Source organism: Nannospalax galili, unplaced genomic scaffold (genome assembly GCF_000622305.1).
Source record: "Nannospalax galili isolate Female #2095 unplaced genomic scaffold, S.galili_v1.0 scaffold306, whole genome shotgun sequence".
NCBI lineage: Eukaryota > Metazoa > Chordata > Mammalia > Rodentia > Spalacidae > Nannospalax > Nannospalax galili.
In genome coordinates this window covers 278,434-288,431 of record NW_008354544.1, presented here as the reverse complement: position 1 = coordinate 288,431, position 9,998 = coordinate 278,434, and positions in this window count along the sequence as shown.

Here is a 9,998-nt window from a genome sequence, read left to right as displayed (position 1 = left end):
TATATATATAAGACTGACAACTATTTTCTATATATAGAAAGAATACTTTGGATGGTTGCTACAATCTATAGATTGACTTCCTGTGCTAGGTTTTTTTTTTTTATTTTGTTTTTTGCTTGACACAATTTAGAATCATCAGGGAAGGGAATCTCAAAGAGGAACTCAGTGGTCTTTGGGCATATCTGTGGAAGATTACCTCTATCACATTAATTGAGTGGAAAGACTTACCACAATGGGTGCTGCTGGTCCTTGGGCCGGGGATCCTGCTATTGCCTCTTGGTGGTGGATGCAGTGTGACTAACTGCTTCAAGTTTCTGCCATCTTGACTTGCTCCCCCTGATGGATTAGAACCTGGAACCATGAGCCAAATAAACCTTTTCTCCCTTAAGCCGCTTTTGTCGTAGTATTTTATCACAGCATCAGGAAACAAAGCTGACTGTTGCTGCAGACAGTAGACTGACTTCTTGTGCTGGATGCTATAGACAGTAGAGTAACACACTGTACTAATTGCTATAGATAATAGTGTCACTTCGTTGGTTGCTGTGGATAGTAGACTGACTTCCTGCATTAGCTGCTATAGATGGTACACTGACTTCTTGCTTTGGTTATTATAGATAACTGACTTCCCAGGCTGATTGCTATGTATAATAGATTGACTTCCTGGGCTGGATTGCTATAGATAGTAGACTGACGTCCTAGGCTGGTTGCTACAGTCTCCAGATTGACTTCTTAGGCTGGTTATTGTAGATAGTAAACTGACTTCTTGCCCTGGTTGAAATAGATTACTTACTGACTTTCTACCCTGGTTGCTACCGGAAGTAGACCAACCTCCTGGGCTGGTTGCTAGGTATAATAGACTGACTTCCTGGACTGGTTGCTAGGTATAATACACTGACTTCCTGGAATAGTTACTGTAGATCTTAAGCTGACTTTCTGAACTGTTTACTATAGATAGTAGAGTAACTTCCTGGGATGGTTGCTATAGTGTATGGATCAGATTTCCATTTTGGTTACATGGTCTAGCCATCATCTCTTTGTATATTCACTCTTTCAATGAATGATTAGTTCCTTCTAGAAGGTCTAGAGACACTGAAACAGAGTGGAAGCTGATCTTCATGCAGAATTCATGACTTATCCATGGTTACTAACCACAGAAGTAGATGGGGTAAGAAGGCAAATCTGCGCCTCTTGGTTCAGTGTCTAACTTAGAGCACTGCATCCAAACCTCCCAATAAACAGAGCTGCAACAACAGGTACAGGGATGACAAAGAAAATTCCTGGCCTATTCTAATCAAATCTAAGTAAAATTAGCAAATATTGCCGTGTTATGGCCTTATATTTCAACTGTAACCTTCACAACAGACTTGGGGAATCTCTATAACCTGCACCTGAGAATCTTATCACCTGTCCAAAAAAAAATTCCTTTTAATCAAGTAATATTTTTATTTTCCACTGCTATGTACTTTAATTTACACATGATGTCTCAACTTGAAACTTTGAGAACAGAAACAGAAACTGATAAAATAGAGCAGGTTTTATTTGAACTGCCCTGAATTTTATATACCATTTCAAGAAAAACTTCTTTTTTCTTCCTCTCTATTCATTTTCTATTTGTGTCATTTAAGAAAAAATTTTTTTCCTTGCTGTCTTAAAAGTACTAGACAATTTAATTTGTAACAGTGAATTGAATGTTAGTAAAAGCTTTTTTATTTGATTCTGAGTAGTATAGATGAATGTTTGAAGACTCAAAACTGTTAGCAGAGAAGGAAACCTAGCAAAATTTTAGGAGAATCAAGCTAATAAGTCCATCATCTTGGTGACACGAAAATCCTTCTTTTTTTTCTTTTTGAACAAAGTCTCTCCGGTTCCAGCTGGTCTGGAACTCACTATGAAGACCAAGCTGGCCTCAGTCTCACAAATTTCACCTGCCTCTGCCTCCCTGGTGGCTTATGCCACCATGCCTGGCTAGAAAATTCCTTATTTTAAAAAAAGGTTGTCAGGTGGGATGAGGGAAAGATTAAAGAAAACTACCAACAAATTGTTTAAAATTGTCAACATTGAAATATTTCCTTGCTTCAAATCCAGTCATTTCCAGCCAGTAAGGGCAAAGGGGGAATTGAGAAGGTGCTTGCTTGGCGCCAAGTCCTTTTGGACCGTTGCCGCTTAGTTTACGTTACCCTGCTCTGCTCTGCATTCTGTACGAAAGTCTCACCTGAAGAAACACCTTAACATACCAGCTCAGCCCTCTTCCCTCTGCTTCACTGTCTCATGGAAAACTTGAGAGAAGAGAGGTTAGAACTCACGTTTCCTGCCTCTTCCACAATAAACAGAAGCTTTACAGGCAAAAAAAAAAAAAAAATCAGAGAGGATATCTGCTCTAAGTTTGAAAATGAAAGCTTCTGCCTCACCGGCCCCCAGAACTAGTGAATTGCCAGAGCAAGTGGCGTGAGGAAAAAACAGTTCTCATGGTTTTCACCAACAAGGGGCTCTAGCGATGGTTCCGTGGTTAAGAGCACTGGCTGCTCTTGGAGAGGACCGGATTCGACTCCCAGCATCTGGGTCATGGCAGCTAACAACCAGCTATAACTCCAACTTCAGGGGATCTGACCCTGTCCTCTGACCTCTGAGGGCACACATGCCGGCAATACACTCATACACGTGAAATAAAAATAAAATTTAAAAAAAAAAAAAAAACCAAACAAGGTAGCAGAAACTGTACTGGATGTTTTTGTTTGTTTGTTTTTGTTTTTAAATTTTAGATAGAGTCTCACCATACAGCCTGGCTGGCCTGGAATTCACTATGTAGACTAGGCTGGTCTGAAACTCACAGAAATCCATCTAGGACTAAAGGCCTGAGTCACCACACCCAGCTATTGTGCTACCTCAATGTTAATTAATAATATGGCAGCAGTGTTCATAATCATTTGTTCATTGGCAATATGATGATCATATCCACAAACATTTGGGCTGAACACTGCCAGTCTTCACTGTGTTACCAAAGCGACCACACCAGAGAAGCCAAGGAAGTCAAGGTTTCATTTTTAGACAAGCAGCCACTGATCCCCAAAATAAGGACTGTGAAAGGTACTGGGGTAGCCAGCTGCACACAACCACAAGATTCCTAGTTCTTACAAACAGGCATACCTAGGGCATAATGAGCCCCTGTCCCACCCAGAACATCCACCACCCCTCCAAGGGAATACTGTAAAAGCTCTATCATATGCATGTACATCTTTGGCAAGATTCAGGCAAACCTTTGTCCACTGTTCCAGGTTGTTCTACAGTCAACACCTGGACTCCCCACAGTCCACTGCCACACAGTCTTCTCCAGGCACAGCACCTTGGTGCTGGCCTTTCCGACACAGACCTAGCCAGTTCGTACACTCCCAAGATCCTAAAGTCATTTTTCTGGGATGCTCACTCTGATTTCTCTCCTCCTGCCCCAAGCTGAAATGTGTCTTCTTTTGTGCTAAAACTCTTTTTTAAAATTTACTCAATAATCTTTTCACTCTGTAGCACTGATTGCAAATGTTTAAATGTGTATGTCTGCTCTCGATAGTGGTCTGCATATTTGTCATTTTTCTCCCCAGAACCCAGTACAGTGGTCTATGATGTAGGTGAATTCTGCCTCGAACAATGGGCTTAATATTTCTTTAAAAATTATATATTCAAAATAACTCATTTCCTTTGTTAAGACACTGTGAAAATTGCACCCAGAAGTGTAACTATAGATTTCATGCGTTTGATATTTTTAGCTGCAAATTTTCAGATAGTGAAATTTATGTATTTTACTTCTCACTTTGTAAATGTTTTAGCTAATTGTAAATTTGAGGGATTTTTTTTTTTATAGGTTGCAGGAAATAACATTGACTGAAAGTCTCCTGGCTTTAAGTAATATATTACTCAGGATAAAGGGAAACCATGCATAATTGAAATTTGGAGCAGAAGTGTATCCAAGGGTTCTTGTGAGGATCAGAAACCCTAGTTTTCTTGTTTCTCTCAGTTCTGCTTATCCATGTGTTGCTTCCACTCCCAGTCAAGGGATATTTATATGATATTGTAAACAGCCCTTCACAACATTAGGTTCCCCTAGGTTTTCTGGCAAGGGATCCTAGAAAAAAGACTGCAAGTATTCCCCCAAGGCACCAGTACAAATCATGTAGGGGACTTATTGGTCATCCTTGGACCAGTAACTGTAACACTAGACACTAATTAGATAGAACTGAGCCACAAGCAAATCATCACACGGTAAGTGGCATGAGACTAGTTCTAGTTCACTCTACCAGAACTGCATGGATTGAAAAGGAAAAGAGATCATTACCCAAAGAGAGGTGAAGCAATTACAATAACAGAATAACTTGGCCAACTGAATATGTCACTTGCTTATTGTGTATAACAGTTCTCTATCATTAGTGAGGTTAAAACAACCAGACTGTGAAATGATATGAGTACTGCCACCACACATATGACAAGAACTCTTTCTGCTTCTATACATTAGTGCTAATTAGGATGTATGCAGTTTTCCTTTTTCCTTTGTCTCCAAAGAAGCTTCACATTGAGCCTGTATCTCTAATTCCTGCCTCCATTCTTGAGTCACGATCGATTACCATGAACCAAGGCTTCTCTCTCAAGAGAGTTCAGGTTCTATTTTTCTCAAAAATTTTTCCTGTGCTGAGACCAGAGTCACCCATCTTGCCACTTATCACCAACTCTCTCTGCTTTAAGATACATTACTATTTTTGTCCTTCCTTGTATCCATCCAAGGATGGAGATCTCATAAAAATTTACCATAATATGTAAGCTATGTTTTCTGTGCCTTCTTTCTCCAAAACAATTCACAATTATCACCATCAAAAATGAAAAGAAAGATAACAACAAAGTGTCCAAGTTTGGGGAGCCTTAATATCACTTATTCCTCCTGATCTCCAAAGGGTCCGGGTGAATGAATTGTGGAAAAGGGGCTGTTTTGTAACAACTAGAACAAAGGTCATATGGGACATTTCTAGTAGTTTATTTTTTGAACAATGGGTCTTAGAAAAAAGCAATCATTATAATCAACTCCAATAGGACCATCATCTATATTTTAACAGGCTTTCCTGTCTTTGCCAATATTCTCCTGGATTACTTTGAAGCATAAGTTCATTTCATCATCTGGACACGTTTGAGTTCTCTTCTTGCCATTGTTTCAAAACGCTACACCATTTTAGGAAGAGAAATTTAGACTTTCTAATACTAGTTCTTCGAATTGGTCGAGTTTACTGTGTGGAAAGTCAATTCTTACAGAGTCAGTAATCTATGAATAACTTAATTTTTCTTAAGATTTTATCTCCATTTCATGTGCACGAGTGCTTGCCTACATGTATTCAGATGCCCTGGAACTTCAGTACAGGTAATTGTTAGCTGCCATGCGGGTGGTGGAACCAAACTCCAGTCCTCTGCAAGAGCAGTCAGGGTCCTCAGCTGCTGAGCCTTCTCTCCAGCCCATCTTCCAGTCATTCTTATCCTCACTGACTTTTTTGTTGCTATTTAGAAATTCAGGTATTCCAAGAGGTCCACTGAAGTATTTAATTATAATGATATTTTGTCATTCATTTTTTTTTGCAATTCTGCTAATTTGCCTCATTCACTTTGAAATTGTTATATGCAGACTAGAATTTTTATCATTTTTGTGAATTGAAACTTCTTAATCAACATGTTGTAATCTTGGATTACCTTCTAATGATTTCACTTTAACAATGTTTTTCTGAAATAACTTTCTATTAGTTGTGTTTTTAAAAAGACCTTAAGAGTAAAAATAAATTGTTTATTGGGGCTAACTGTATGGTCTTAAACATCCAAAAGGAAGGTATAATGAAAGATTAAAGTGATCAGTATATTTCATTAAAAGTTCAGGAGATTACACTTCCCAGACATTAGGCTTAAGTCCATATAAAATGTTATTTAGACAATTATTTTTCATTGATGATTTTGTTTCTAATCAGAAACTGCTGCTCAGGTGTAAGACTATAAATCTTGGTCTCCAATACTGTAGTACCCACCTGTAGCTAAGGGAGGAAACCCACTATTGTTCTAAAACGTTGGGTAAACTTGTTTTCTCCCCCTATCTAGAAACCGTTGACAGGGAACTGACACTGATTCTAGAAACTCCAACAGCTGTCAAAGTGCCTGAAAACAAATCCCGAGTTGATCACTCTTGAGTTCAGACTTAGCAGACAAAAAAATGAAGAAGAACCCAACAAAGGGGTGCTTTTGGATGCCATTGTCAAGAAATCCCAATGGACTCTGATAGGAACATTTGAAATTCTCCCTGTTCTGACTTTTTTCTGGTTCCCTGTCTAGAACTTGTAATGCTAACTACTCTCGCCTTTACTTCTCCTTCATATCTCCTAGGCACCAGTCAAGGACTTTCTTTTCCTCCTACAGTTAAGAGTTATGCAATTGGGAGTCTTTTAGATAGACCCACTGAAGGGGTACTCCAACTGCCTCACCCTGTGTCCTTATTCAGTATGGAAGAAGACAGAGCAGTCTACGTCCAGGTTCCCTGTGGCAATTTGGGTAACCTCTTCAGAGGGCGGTGTGATAAGAATAGGAGATAGGGATCTTTCCTGGGTATGTTTGGCAGGGCCCACCATGCCTTGACTCCCTGAGCCCCATTCACCTTCCCAGATCCCCCATCCTATCTCTCCCCCTAGCCTGGGTACTGGCCCATTTCTTGTCTTGGCACCCCAGACCCCTGGACTGACCCCTTAGCCCAGAATCCTCATTGCTTTCTCATCCTTTATATCCAGACCACCCCAATTCCTCCCTATAGTCCCCAGGAGCCCTTGGGGCCTCCACCTGCTCCCACCTCCCTTTTCATCCCTGGAGGGCATATTACCTTACCCGGGCCTTGCTCCCAGGCCAGCCCAGCCCCCAAATTCCTGAGGCCACTATCTTTCCTGGAGGGATCCAGACCTTAGGAGAAAGCCTGAGAGCATCTAATCCTCATCCAACTTGGGCCTCTGTAGGAACTCGTGAGCTGCAGGTGAAAGTAACTTGGCACCTCCAATATAAAATCAAAAAAGAGAACCTGAAGCCTAGACCAACCAATTTTTCATGCCCAACAAGTAAACCATAAAGGCACATAAAGTTTAAAAAAGGAAGCAAACCTAAACTCAACAAAAGAAGGCTTGTGTCTCACATAAGAATCAGAAACTACAAAAGAAATCTATATTCCAAAGTCACAGAGAAAAAATAATAACATGAAAAACCAAATAATATATTCCTACCAAGTACCAACAGAGGGGTACAGTGAGAAACCCCTAGTATAGCACAGGACATGGAACTCAAAAGAACAGTTATAAACATGATAAAAGAATTCAGTGAATTTAAGGAACACACAAAGAAATCAATGAACTGAAAGAAGATAGGGATAAACTTCTGAATGAATTCAGAAAAGAGTTAGAAATATTGAAGACTACTCAGGCTGAAATAAAGAAGGAAGTGAAACACTCAGTAAGCCAATTAGAAACAACAAGAGAAAGCCTCACCAATAGGATGAATGAAATGGAAAACAGAAATCAAGACTGGAAGAAAAACTTTCAAATTAGACCACTCAAGCAAAGACTATGGAAAATTTAAGAAAACACAAGAATGGAATATGCAAGAATTGTGTGACACCATAAAAAGACCGAATTTATGAATCATAGGCATACAGGAAGGAGAAGAATCTCAGGATAATGGTATGGACCAGATCTTCAACAGGCTTGTAGAAGAAAATTTAAAATTTCCCAAAATTAAAAATAGATATGCCCATACAAATACAAGAAGCATACAGAACACCAAAAATACAGGACCAGAACAGAAACTCTCCCCGGCACATCGTAGTAAAAACACTACACGCACAAAACAAAGAGAAAATTCTGAAAGCTGCAAAAGAGAAACAATAAGTCACATATAAAGGAAAACCCATTAGGATTACAGCTGATTTTTCAGTGCAAACTATGAAAGCCAGAAGAGCCTGGATCAAAGTATTCCCAGCTCTAAATGACCACAGATGCCAACCCAGATTACTTTATCCAGCCAAAATGTCTATTATAGTCAAAATCTTTCCATGAAAGATTTAATGTCCACAAAACCATCCCTTCAGAGAGCTCTTGAAGCAATACAAAGAGCTGAAGAAAGGAAGTACTATACCCAGAGGGTTATGGAAAGAAAGTTAATGAAGGAATAGCTATGGAAATACAGAGCTACATGAAGAATGGGAACAGAAATCAAAACAACAGGAATCAATACATGTTTTTCATTAATAACTTTAAATACCAATGGACTAAACTGCTCAGTCAAAAGACACAGACTAGTTGAATGGATTAAGAAACAAAACTCTTATTTTTGATGTCTGCAAGAAACCCATCTCACTTTCAAGGACAGGTACTACCTTAAGGTGAAAGGATAGAAAAAAATATTCCAAGAGAATGGTACTAGGAAAAAAGCAGGTGTTGCAATTCTAATATCTGACAAAATAGATGTTAAACTAAAACTAATCAAAAGAGATAAAGAGGGCCATTTCATTCTGATCAAAGGAACAATAAATCAAGAAAATATTACAGTCATGAGCATATGTTCACCAAACTCTGGTGCACCCAACTTCATAAAACCAGTACCACAGGACTTTAAACCCAGATTAATCCCAACTCATTAATAGTAAGGAGCTTCAATACCTCATTGTTTCCATTAGATAGGTCAACAGGCCAGAGAATTAGCAGAGACACATCTGAATTAAACAATACCATACATCAAATGGGCCTAACAGACATCTACCAAATATCCCACCCAAGCACCAAAGAATATATTCTCTATTCAGTGCCCCATGGAACTTTCTCCAAAATTGACCATATACTAGGGTACAAAACAAACCTCAACAAATACAAAAGATTGAAAAAATAGCATCCATTCTATCAAACCACAGTGCAATAAAGCTTAAAATCAATACTGGAAGAAACCCTAGTAACTACAAGAGAACATGGAGATTAAACAACACACTCCTGAATGATGAATGGGTCAAAGAAGAAATTAAGAAAGAAATCAAAGAATTCCTGGAACTAAATGAAATGGACAATATAACATAAGAAAACCTCTGGGACACATTGAAAGCTGTCCTTAGAGGGACGTTTATACCTCTAAGTGCCTACATTTAAAAAAATCAGAAAGAGCACAAATAAATGACTTAACATTGCAACTCAAAACACTTGGAAAGGAGCAATAAATAAAACCTAAACCCAGCAGACAAGAAGAAACAACAAAAATGAGAACAGAAATTAAAGAAATAGAAACAAAGAAAACAATACAAAGAATCAAAGAATCCAAGAGCAGGTTCTTTGAAAAGATAAACAAGATTTATAGACCACTAGCCCAGTTAACCAAAAGAAAGAAAGAGTACCTCCAAATCAACAAAATCAAAGATGAAAGGGGAAACATTACAACAGATGCCCAAAAGATCCAGAACATTATAAGGGAATACTTTAAAAACCTATATGCAACTAAATTTGAAAACCTAGAAGAAATGAATGGATATCTAAAAGTATGGGAACAAACAAAACTAAACCAAGAAGAGATCAATAGCTTAAACAGACTCATAACACATAAGGAAATTTAAGCAGTAATACAAAACCTCCCTCCTAAAAAAAAGCCCAGGACCAGATGGAGTTACAGAAGAATTCTACCAGACATTTAAAGATGATCTACATCCAGTACTCTTTAATTTATAACCAAAAGGTAGAAATGGAGGGAGAACTTCCAAATTCCTTCTGTGAAGCCAGCATCACTCTAATACCAAAGCCAGGTAAAGATACAAGCAAAAAAGAAAACTATAGACCCATATCCTTAATGAGCATAGATGCAAAAAATCTCAACAAGATACTTGCAAAACGCACACAGACACACATCAAAAAAATCATCCACCATGACCAAGTCGGTTTTATTCCAGAGATGCAGGGATGGTTCAATATACATAAGTCAAT